We start from the raw sequence: 12665 nt of genomic DNA, 5'->3' as shown, positions 1-12665 counted from the left end.
AACATCCTTATATCATCTTATGATGGTTAAAGGGCAAAGCCACGTCTTGAAATTATTTAATATTTTCTTTTCTTTTATAATTTATTCCAGTATTTGTTTTTCTAATTGTTTTAATTAGCAAAATTTCTAGCACTTGGTTTGTAATGGATAACTTGCGTCCCAACTTACTTTATAAAGCTCAAACCCAACAATATTTGCATAATTTGGGTACATCATAATATATCCCAAGTAAGCTTTAACATTTAAAATCCTAGCCTCAACATGCGTGAGGAACTTTACAACAATTTATCTCAGTATAAGGAGGTTGTCTTGGCCAAAATGGTTTGATGGAAATAAAGTTTCATTAAATAAATAACCCCACCATGTTGCTTTAGCAGGCGGAACTCCACCACTCATTTCCCCAAATATATGCTCTTCAACCCGTAAATACCCATATAAAATATATATATATATATAGCTAGAACTGCTTATATTAGATACTCCTCTCCATAAATGAAGGAGACAATCCAGCGGGGCTTTATTTTCGAGATAGGATTTCGAACACTAATGGATGAGTAGTCCAACCGGGGACGGAACTCCATAGCTTGACAACCTGCTAGGCTTCAACTTGTAAATCGATACAAAGATTCACCCCACCGCAGAGCTGTGTGATGATACTCAAGCAACATGCAATCTTCTTAATCGCACGTATGGAAAGTGTTTGAGGGCTGTGTGGGAAGCCTAGTAACTAGGAATTTTGTTGGTTCACCTACCATACTTGGAGGACATCTCACAACCATCCCCAAAATTCACATCTTTCCACAATCTCACCACAACAAATACTTATACATAGACAATATAGATAGCCATCCCAAAATCCACATCAACATAATCATCATACTCAAATATATTGTCTATACTCAAAATATATAGCCAAGATGTATAAGTATTCAAATCCATTCAAATGCTTATTGGTTTAAAATTTGAACTTTCATCCATTGCATATGTTTTCTTAAAACAAAGTCCACTCACAAGTAGGATCCCTTTGTTTGATTGGGTGATGATTTTTTTGTGATGTACCTATTTCAAGATACTCCTTCTTGATTAACATCACGTCCAAAACTGGAAGGGTGATTCACGAAAGTGTTTCCCCAATTTAGGTGCAAAGGATATATCCCCTTTTTTTCTTTTAATGGAAGGAAAGAAAATAGTGATTCCCCAAACTTCAAATTATTGAATCGAACATTCGGGCTCCAATCACGATCCGCGAATTCCTATTTTCCTAAGGAACCTAGATCAACATACTTCAATTTGAGATTTTAGTGATGGTTAGAACTCCTTATCGAACCCGCAATATCCGCTCGATATCCTCAAATTGAGATTCCGTAACTTGCCTAAGGATCTCATCTTGGGAAACAATTACCTTCTCAAAAGACGGAAAATCTCCAAATACAAATAGATATATGTAAGAATGGAGCAATTTGATCTTTTTTTCAAGTAATTTCAATTGATGTCATGAACCTCTTCAATCACTTCGGTTCCAAACTGTCAAATTCGATCTTTAAATAACCCAAAATCAGCAGAAAATGAAACCTCACGTCACGGATTGTTCCTATTCTCCTCTTCCTATTTATATGAGGCCTAAATTAGTTTTTCGGGATAGCGGTGGGTTGTGATCGGGGCTTCCATCTTTCTTTTTTTTTGCTGGAGAGAGAGAGTGAGGTAAATGTGAAAATCTGATTTTACCCCAAACTTACTTACTACATTTCAGATACAACATCCTTATATCATCGCCACATGGTCAATTGAAATTATTTAATATTTTCTTTTCTTTTATAATTTATTCCAATATTTGTTTTTCTAATTGTTTTAATTAAAATACACTTCATTGATTTAATTTATATGACATATAATATGGATATGCCACATCATGTGGTATAGAAATGTGGGGTAAAAATGTGGTAAGTGTAACATTACTCTTTTATAACCACTGGACATGAAAGAACCCTGATAAGAGCATCTCCACCCACAAGGGCTAAGTCTAAGGTAAGGGCAAGCAAGGGTGCAACTATTCACGTGAATAATGTCTGCCTTTGCATTTGTGGTTCCACCCATGAGGGCAAAGTCTAAGGCAAGTCAAGGACAAGAAAAAAATATATATATGCAACAAAATATAAAATTGTTATGTATTTATAGGGAAAGTGAATAAAATTGTTATGTATTTATAGGAAAACATCCATAAATTTTTGGTATTTTTTTTTTAAAATTAAATTTTTAAAATTTTTTGAATTTTTTTTTGCAATCTGACGTCAGCTAAAGCCAGCAAAATCTGCCCTTAGGCTTGCCGGCTGGTGGGACCCAGAGGTTGCCCGAGCTGCAAGTGGTGCGCTGGAGCTGTATTGGGCTTGCCGGGGGCCTTTTACCCAGTTTGATAGCAGTGCTGGAGCTGCTCTAAGGGTTTGAACAATCAACGGCACAAATTAATGAAAAGGCTCCCACGCGGTCAGCGCGTGCATTAAAAATCAAGAGTTGTTTATACGTCCAATGGTATATCCTGGCCCTCTTTGAAGGGTTTATGAAAGTGAGGGAAGGAGACGGGCTCATCTGGCTATTTTGGAGGCCACTCCTTTCGCCGAACAGCTTAGGGACCGACTTGGACTGTTGACTATTGAGGGACGACTTGGACTGTTGACTATTGAGTACCCACAATGTTCGTCTGCCCTCTATTTCCTTTTCTTTTCTTCTTTGCCGACCTTCATGAGATGACTCAGTCTCATCTTAGAATTTTACTTGCTCAAACATGGAAAAAAAGAGAGGATAAAATACAACTCAAACTACTAAAAAGTCAACAATTATAAATGATGAAGAAAAAGAAGACCCAAATAATGATCTTGATGTCTCGTGAAATATATATATATATATATATATATATATATACACACGATGAGCATGTAAATTATTAATTCTTGTTTTCTCGTGATATATATACACACGATGAGAGCTTGTCTCTCTTTCTCCTCACATGATTAAAAGACATACTCAACCAGTGTCAATCACAAATAGGTACAAAAAAAGTTTTTCTCCATAAGCCTGTTTTGAGAAAGAAAAAATAGAAAAAGCAAATATAAAGCAAGCATAAGGGGTGCCATCATAAGAAATTAAGGGGCCCGTTTTCTATTGACAAAGAGGTGGTAAAAAAAAAACTTGATTATGTAAGGTTAAGTGTTACTTTTGGGTATGTCTGATTTTTTTTTTTCTTTTTTTATGGGGTTTATATAAGACTTATTGTCAATGAGTGTATTTTTATACACTGCCTACACTGCTATTACATTGTTGTTGCGTGGAAGTTTCAACGAAGTTGCAGATGAAGCCTTCAGTGTTGTTTGCTGAAATCCCAGGAAGAGTTGAAGTAACCTGAAATCCCAGATGAAGCCTTCAGTGTCCTCGAGTGATGCTTTTATACTTTTCAAGCAGTTGATATCGCTCTCAACACCAAAGCTGAAGCTACAACTAAGCAGCAACAACAAGAGGACACTACCATTAGAAATGTCTAGATGTTGTTTGCTCAACAGCACCTGCCCTAAGAAAGCCATCAAAATGGCTTTAAAAAGTTGTTACCCTATTCAAGCAAAAATGATTTCAGAGCTAGAGATATATTACTGAAATGAACCCATAAATTCTCTAGCATTTTAATGACAATAGAGATCAAAGAACCCAGAGAAGGGGTTATTTCAATTTCAATCGATGACGGCGACTGGAGAAAAAAAAAATCAAAATTGCAGATATGTCTTAAAAGCTTGAGCTTCTTCTCCTAGCCACTGGTTTACAAGATTTTTTTTAGAATTTTCCTAGAATGCCTATAACAATTATGTCTTGAAAGCTTGAGCTTGCCGACTTTGTCAAAGTTGGTGTACATCTCTCGAGTTCTCTACATTTCTCTAGACTTTTCGAGATACAAATGACTTAAATGAGCATTAACTTTTAAGAAAAACAAAAAAAATGCAAGCGCAATTTATACACGAGGATTTTCAAACGTACAATTAGTGAATCAGTCAACTTGAAAGAAGGACTAAATATAATTTAAGACAGGTAAAATGAGTTCAGAAAAGCAGAAAACAAGAGCACAACTGTTACTGGCTAGGCTGAGTTCAACTTTTACATCTTCTTGCGAACACCACCAAATAACGCACACTAGGAGCTCTCGGAAGGAAAAAAGAAAAAGAAAAAGGAAAACCAAAACCAGCTGCTGCTGCTGCTATAACTACATTTTTTTGAGTTCAAAACCTTAAACCGGCGGGCAATGCTTCAAAGGGCCTCCACAGAGTCCGGTGTTGTTTGCATAGCTTTCAGGTCCAATTGATGTATTATTAAAGTTTGGGACTGGGCCAGACAGCTGATTGTTGGCCACACTAAATGTTTTAATCCTAGCAAGCTGGCTAATTTCTGGAGGAATGATACCCGAGAACTTGTTGTTGTCAAGCTTAAGCACATTCAGATAGCTGCAATTGGAAAGCTTCATTGGGATTTGCCCTGTGAAGCTGTTATATGAGAGATCAAGGGACGTAATGAACGTAATGATTTTATCGATATCAGTAGGAAGAGGTCCATTGAGCTGGTTGCTTGAAAGATCTAACCCTGTTAGGCTTGTGCAATTTGCTACGCCTTGAGGAAACGAGCCCTTCAGTCCCAAATCCGAAAGCTTGAGGTTCAGAACCTTGCTCTCGTGAGGGTGCCAACACTCGACCCCAAGAAAGTTGCAGATGAAGCCTTCAGTGTTGTTGCTGAAATCCCATGAAGAGAAGTACCCCAAAGTGTCCTCAAGTGATGCTTTTATACTTTTCAAGCAGTTGATATCACTTTCAACACCAAAGCTGAAACTACAACTAAGCAGCAACCAGAGGACACTGCCAATAAAAATGCCAGCATCTTGTTTTCTCAAGAACATATGCATCAAGAAAGCCATCAAAATGGGATAATGGGCTAAAAGAAAAGAAAAAAAAGTGCTATTTAGTTCATGAAGCCAAAGATCAGAGCTAAAGATAGTAGTGAAGACCTGAAATTCCCTGGCTTTTTATAACCACTGGACATGAAAGAACCCTGATAAGGGTTTGAACAATCAACGGCACAAATTAATGAAAAGGCTCCCACGCGGTCAGCGCGTGCATTAAAAATCAAGAGTTGTTTATACGTCCAATGGTATATCCTGGCCCTCTTTGAAGGGTTTATGAAAGTGAGGGAAGGAGACGGGCTCATCTGGCTATTTTGGAGGCCACTCCTTTCGCCGACAGCTTAGGGACGACTTGGACTGTTGACTATTGACTACCCACAGTGTTCGTCTGCCCTCTATTTCCTTTTCTTTTCTTCTTTGCCGACCTTCATGAGATGACTCAGTCTCATCTTAGAATTTTACTTGCTCAAACATGGAAAAAAAGAGAGGATAAAATACAACTCAAACTACTAAAAAATCAACAATTATAAATGATGAAGAAAAAGAAACCCAAATAATGATCTTGATGTTGTAGAAAAATAGACAAGAGAGAAGTTTGGGTTGAATCACTCGATGATTTGATTCATATTGAGATACACCATATATACAGGATTGTAGCGGTGGTCAACTATAACAAAAGAGGAAAATACATGATTACAGGGATTTGTACATAAATTGTACCAATCACATTGTGATTGGAGGTTGACTTGAGATAGTGGGATTCTTGGCTTGATTGTCGTTCTCTTCACCCCCCCTCAAGCGAAACGGAACCAAGTGGAGATTGAGCTTGCCAGAAAGGAAGGAGAACCGTTCTCTGGAGAGACTTTTGGTAAAAATGTCGGCTAATTGATGTTGGGAAGAGACATGACGTGTGCGAAGAACTCCACGTGCCAGTAGTTCACGAACAAAATGATAATCAATTTCAATATGACGCGTGCGAGCATGGAAGACGGGATTTGCAGCCATGTGAAGGGCAGAAATATTGTCGACAAAGACGCATGGTGGAGTGCGAAGCGGAACCCCAAGTTCACGGAAAAGATAACGAAACCATTGAAGTTCAGCAACTGTTGTAGCAAGGGCTCTATACTCGGCTTCTGAGCTAGACCTAGAGACGGTGGATTGCTTTTTGGCGGTCCAGGTGAGAATGTTGGGACCAAGAAAGATGCATGCCCCACTAGTTGAATGACGATCGTCAAGAGAGCTGGCCCAATCTGCATCAGAGAAGGCGCGTAATGTGTAATCAGGGGAAGAGCGATAAATAAGGCCATGTTCAATAGTCCCTTTTATGTAACAATAAATGCGTTTGACGGCTTGTAGATGAGTAGTCTTGGGATTGTGCATGTATTGACAGACTTGGTTGACGGCATATGCAATGTCTGGGCGAGATAAAGTGAGATATTAAAGTCCTCCAACCATGCTACGATAGGTTTCCAGGGTCTGGAAGGGAATCACCATCATGAGCAGAGAGTCGTTGAGAGGAAAGCAAAGGTGTATGGCAAGGTTTGCAGAGGTCCATTTTAAACTTCTTTAATAAATCGGAAGCATATCTGGCTTGAGACAAGGACAACTGATTGGCACATCGAGTGACTTCCATGCCAAGGAAGAAATGGAGAGCACCCAATTTTGACTTGCAAATGTGGAGCATAATTTGTCAATGAATGTGTTGATGACAGAAGCATTTTGGCCTGTGACAATAAGATCATCAACATATACTAGCACATAAATGGAAAAAGTGGAGGAGTGATGGATGAATAAAGATGCATCAGACTTGCTATGAAGGAAACCTTGACCAAGTAAAAAGGAAGTGAGGCGCTGAAACCAAGCTCGGGGGGCTTGCTTGAGTCCATAAAGTGCCTTGTGAAGTTGGCATACGTGCTTAGGGTGAAGAGGATCGACGAAGCCAGGGGGTTGCACCATGTAGACTTCTTCTTGTAAAATACCATTGAGGAAAGCATTGCGTACGTCAAGTTGCTGTAAGATCCAATTTTGTGAAACCGCCAAGGCCAAAATAGTGCGTATAGTGGCAGGTTTAACAACAGGACTAAAGGTCTCGTAGTAGTCAAATCCTTCCTTTTGATTATATCCCTTGGCCACAAGACGGGCTTTATGTCTCTCAATGGTGCCATCGGCCTTGCGTTTGACGCGAAAGACCCACTTACATCCCACAATATTCATATTTGGGGAGATAGGAACTAGGGACCAAGTCTGATTACGCATAAGGGCATCATATTCTTCTGTCATGGCTTCTTGCCAATGAGGAAACTTGGAGGCCTGAGTGTAGCTGAAAGGTTCCAGTGATAAAGGATCTTTAAGACTTGCTGTTAATCCTTGTGGAAGTGAATGCGAAGGTGGACCGTGGATAAGTCTGTTGAGTTCATCAAGGCTCCTAAATTTGGGTGGCATCGGTGAAGATTGGGGGGGTAGATGGAGATATTGGAGTGGCATCAGGACTGTTGGCACGTGAAATAAGAGGACTGCTGAGAGGATCAGGAATATGAGAGACACTGTCACTGGGCTGATTGAATCAATTGGGCCATCTGTATGGGCTGGCATTGGCAAGAGAGGTGCTTGATCACGCTCTTGCTGAATGGGCTCTCTAAGGTTGCTGGTGTGTACACTTGGAGTGCCAAAATCAGCTGCTGGAGTTACATCATTTAAAGGAGATGGCTTGTCCGGAATATTTCTTTGCTGTGAAAGGATAGAGAGCTCCAATGGAATGGATTACAGTGACTGCCCACTTGGTGACACCTTTGATTTAAGCTCCTGATAAGGGAAAGTAAGTTCATCAAATTGAACATTACGAGAAATATAGATTTTACCTGAGGCCACATCTAAGCATCGATATCCCTTGCATTTGTTGTCATAACCAATGAATATGCACTTTATGGATTTAGGCATGAGCTTGTGCTTATTGTATGGTACCATGTGAGGAAAGCATGTGCAACCAAATGCTTTAAGAAACCTGTAATCTGGGGATTGTTGAAATAATTTTTTATATGGGGATATATTACCAAGGTGAGTCATGGGTAAACAGTTTATGAGAAATACTGCTATAGTGAATGCCTCAACCCAAAAATTAGATGGCAAGTGTGATTGAGCAAGTAAGCAAAGTCCCATCTCAACTATATGTCGATGCTTCCTTTCGACGGTGCCATTTTGTTGTGGCGTGTAGGGACATGACACCTGTTGGGATATACCATTATCACGAAGAAAGTTGACAAAAACATGGCTAGTAAACTCACCACCACCATCAGTTTGCAACATTTTAATTGTCTTGGTAAATCAATTTTCTGCCATCTTTTTGAAAGTAATGAAGGTAGACATCACATCTGATTTTCTTGCCAATGGAAATAACCACACAAAGCGAGAATAATCATCCACAATTGACAAATAGAATTTATAGCCATAGTTTGATAACATAGGAGATGGTCCCCATATATCAAGATGCAACAACTCAAGAGGATTTTGTGTATTAGAAGTACGGTAAGAAAAAGGAAGTCTACAGGCCTTACCTAGTGGACAAATATGACAACTTTTATTGAAGGCCATAGTACCACTAATGGGTAAGTGGTATTTATTCACCAACACTCGCAGAATATTAGAGGAGGGATGTCCAAGTCGGGCGTGCCACACGTCCTGGGTTGTTCTTTCTCCATAGAACACGAGCTTGCTCCTAACTTGCGGGTCTGCACGGATGTAGTAGAGATCTTCATGGCTACTCCCAATAAGTAAAATTTTCCCCGTCTTGTTGTCCTTCACACGAAAACCATTATAATCCATCTCAAAATAACAGTTATTGTCACGTGAAAAACGTCGTATAGATAAAAGATTCTTTGTGATGGCAGGAACATACAAGACATCATGCAGCACTAGAGAACCATGGGAACATGATAAAGTGGTTTTACCAATATGTGAGATAGGCAACTGGTTACCATTTCCTACGATAATTGAGTCGTTACCTGTGTATGGTTGGACATGGGAGAGCAAGGAAGGATCTGATGTCATATGATGGGTTGCTCCTGAATCGACAACCCAATTTTTGCTGACTGGTCCAGACACTCGAGGATGAGCTTTCATTGGCTTCAGCAACGTAAGCAAAATTTCCGCGTTCAGGACAAACCCGAGACGTGTGCCCAGGTTTGTTACATTGTTGACAAATAACTAACAATTGGTGGTGCTGTTGAGGAGACGGCGTTGGAAGGAGAGGAGGCCGATTATCTGAGGATGGATGTTCTGAAAACCCACGATGATTATTATTAGAAGACTGAGCCCACTTGCCTTGCCTATTACTAGAGGTCCAATTACGGTCACCGTTGCGATAACCATTGTCACGACCTGAGTTCCAGTCGCGACCACGACCACGTCCCTTTCCACGGTTGTGCCTGTTGTTGTTGTCGGTGTAAGGTCGAGGATTTGAGTGGTTCTGCTGATTATTTGAGGTCCGATCAGCGACAAGAAGCTGTTCCTGTAGAAATAGAGAGAGATGACATCCTTTTGATCAGATGTTCTTCTTGGATGAGGAGATCATAGAACTCGTCGAAAGTGAAGGGCGAGCGGAGATGCAATGAAGTTGTAAACTCCTTGTATTCGTGCCCCAAGCCATCGAGAATAAATTCGATGAGTTCTCCTTCTGTCATCATCGACCCGGCAATAGCAAGTTGATCATAAAGAGATTTGGCATCCAGGAGATATTCTGTCATTGCTTTTTCTGGTTCTTTCTTTAGGCTACGAATTTGATCACGGAGTGTGCGTAAGTGAGTTTTGGACAGTGGTGAGAGTCTCTTTTCAAGGAGGGTCCAAGCTTCGTATGCTGAAGTGCAAGAGATTAGGAGGGTTTTGATAGAGGGAGATGCGGTAGTTTTTATCCAGCTGAGAACTAATTTGTCCTTGGCATAGGTGGGGTTGATTGAGCCATCCTCAAGCCTTTTAGCAGGGCGATTTTCATTCTTCACGACATCCTCCAAGTCATGGATTTCCAGGACATCAAGAAATTGCGATCTCCAAGAGAGGAAATTGTTACGATCCATAGGTGTATTGAATATGTGGGAGATATTAAAGGAGGTTGGAATTATGGCTGACATGGAAAGGATAGAATTTTGAGAGGTTTGAGAAATTTGGGAAGAGGTTTGAGAATTGACAGAAGAAGGGATAGGCGAGCCTTCGTCGATGGCCATAGGAACTGTTGGATTGAGTTTTGAGCGTTAGCCCCTGTAAAGCTCTGATACCATGTAGAAAAATAGACAAGAGAGAAGTTTGGGTTGAATCACTCGATGATTTGATTCATATTGAGATACACCATATATACAGGATTCTAGCGGTGGTCAACTATAACAAAAGAGGAAAATACATGATTACAGGGATTTGTACATAAATTGTACCAATCACGTTGTGATTGGAGGTTGACTTGAGATAGTGGGATTCTTGGCTTGATTGTCGTTCTCTTCAAATGTCTCGTGATATATATATACACGATGAGCATGTAAATTATTAATCTTGTTTTCTCGTGATATATATACACACGATGAGAGCTTGCCTCTCTTGCTCCTCACATGATTAAAAGACATACTCAACCAGTGTCAATCACAAATAGGTACAAAAAAAGTTTTTCTCCATAAGCCTGTTTTGAGAAAGAAAAAAAAAAGAAAAAGCAAATATAAAGCAAGCATAAGGGGTGCCATCATAAGAAATTAAGGGGCCCGTTTTCTATTGACAAAGAGATGGAAAAAAAAAAGTTGATTATGTAAGGTTAAGTGTTACTTTTGGGTATGTCTGGTTTTTTTTTTTTTTCTTTTTTTATGGGGTTTATATTAGACATATTGTCAATGAGTGTATTTTTATACACTGCCTACACTGCTATTACATTGTTGTTGCGTGGAAGTTTCAAGTGGTAATGGGAGGAAGTTTCAAGTGGTAATGCGTGGAAGAGTTGTGTGCGGCTCTTTTTTGTATTTTTGTGGATTTTTTGTTTGTTTATTTATATTGGATTGTTTTGGATTCTTTTCCAAAAAGTTGGGTTTGGGCCTACGGTAAAAGTCAGTGGCATAATATTCAAGTGATTTTAAGGAATATTTTAATAGAATTTGGATAATGTAGGGTTTTTTTTAAATATTTTGGATTCTAAAATTGAGCATAAAAGTGAAGATCCCTGAAAAAACTTCTAATTCATCCAACTTTTGTATGTATATATTCAATTTGGTAAGAACCTATAAATATAAACTTCATCTATAAACTGCTACGGATGTCTTACGTTACATGACGAAATAAGGCACACACGGAGACGGAGTTGTTGGAGTTCATCTTAGAACAAAAAAAGAAAAAGAGAAAACGAAACCAATACCAAAACCTGCTGCTGCCAACATAATTATACCATTGGACTTGAAAACCCTAGCCACACTAACGGACTTCTTTTGAGATATTGGTGGACAAGGCTTCAGAGGGTATCCACAGAGTCCAGGATTGTTGGCCACACTGAAAGTTTTATGCCGGAATGTTACCTGAGAGCTGGTTGTTATCAAGCTTGAGCACATTCATATAGCTGCAATTGGAAAGCTTCGGCGGGATCAAGCCTGAGAAGCTGTTGAAAGAGAGATCAAGAGACGTAATGAACGAAAGAATTTTATCGATATCATGAGGAAGAGAGTCCACTGAGCTGGTTGCTTGAAGGATCTAAGCCTGTTAAGCTTGTACAATTTTCTACGCCCTGTGGGAACTGACCTTTTAATCCCAACTCCGAAAGCTTGATGTTCAGAACCTTGCTCTCATAAGGGTGCCAACACTCGATCCCAAGAACGTAGCAGATGAAGCCTTCAGTGTTGTTGTTGAAATCCCATGAAGAGTTTAAGTACCCCAAAGTGTCCTCAAGTGATGCTTTTATACTTCTCAAGCAGTTGATATCGCTCTCAACACCAAAGCTGAAGCTACAACGATTAAGCAGCAACAACAAGATCGAGGACACTGCCAATAGAAATGTCTAGATGTTGTTTGCTCAACAGCACATGCCCTAAGAAAGCCATCAAATAAAATGGTTTTAAAAAGTTGTTACCCTATTCAAGCAAGAATGATTTCAGAGCTAGAGATATATTACTGAAATGAACCAGAAATTCTCTAGCATTTTAATGACACTAGAGATCAAAGAACCCAGAGAAGGGGTTTCAATTTCAACACTGCGACTGGAAAAATAAATAGAAAAGTTGATATAGATCCAAACTCTCATCCAGAAGTTGGGTTTAATCCTCGGATTTTGTGACTTTGATACAAGTCCTTTGACTTTTGTGCCACATAGGATTACATTCCTTTTTAAATAGGGAGTTTCACTAAAACACCAAAATAGAGGTTGAAATTATAAAAAAACCCAACACCCAAAACACTTTATAAACACACTCAAAACTCATCATTACACACACTCAAAACCCATTTATAAACACACCCAAAAAGTTAACTTTGGGATTGATTTTGGGTGTATTTCTATGTTTAAATAGTGCTTGGGTTTTTTTATAAATACATGTCTAGGATTGGAGTTTATTTATAAATTTGTATTTTAAATATTGTATGATGTAATCTTTTGATTTTTATATTTTTAAAATCATTTTTGGTTCCAATATTGCCCATTATCTTAGATTACTTACCTTAATGAGATAATTAGCCAACATTATATTTCTTTCCTTATCCAATTTACCCTTGAGCACATAAAACGTAAGAA

General features: G+C 39.1%; 2 pseudogenes; both read right to left on the bottom strand.

Annotated features, from left to right (window-relative positions):
- Window positions 1-4036: 4036 nt before the first annotated feature.
- On the bottom strand, window positions 4037-5174 carry LOC148916060 (probably inactive leucine-rich repeat receptor-like protein kinase At5g48380 pseudogene; annotated as a pseudogene).
- A 6085-nt stretch (window positions 5175-11259) lies between these two features.
- LOC103334733 (uncharacterized) lies at window positions 11260-11979 on the bottom strand (annotated as a pseudogene).
- Window positions 11980-12665: the final 686 nt, after the last annotated feature.

The sequence above is a fragment of the Prunus mume genome, linkage group LG6 (assembly GCF_029339155.1).
Source record: "Prunus mume cultivar Tortuosa linkage group LG6, ASM2933915v1, whole genome shotgun sequence".
NCBI classification, from domain to species: domain Eukaryota; kingdom Viridiplantae; phylum Streptophyta; class Magnoliopsida; order Rosales; family Rosaceae; genus Prunus; species Prunus mume.
This window is presented reverse-complemented; position numbering and strand designations above follow the sequence as displayed.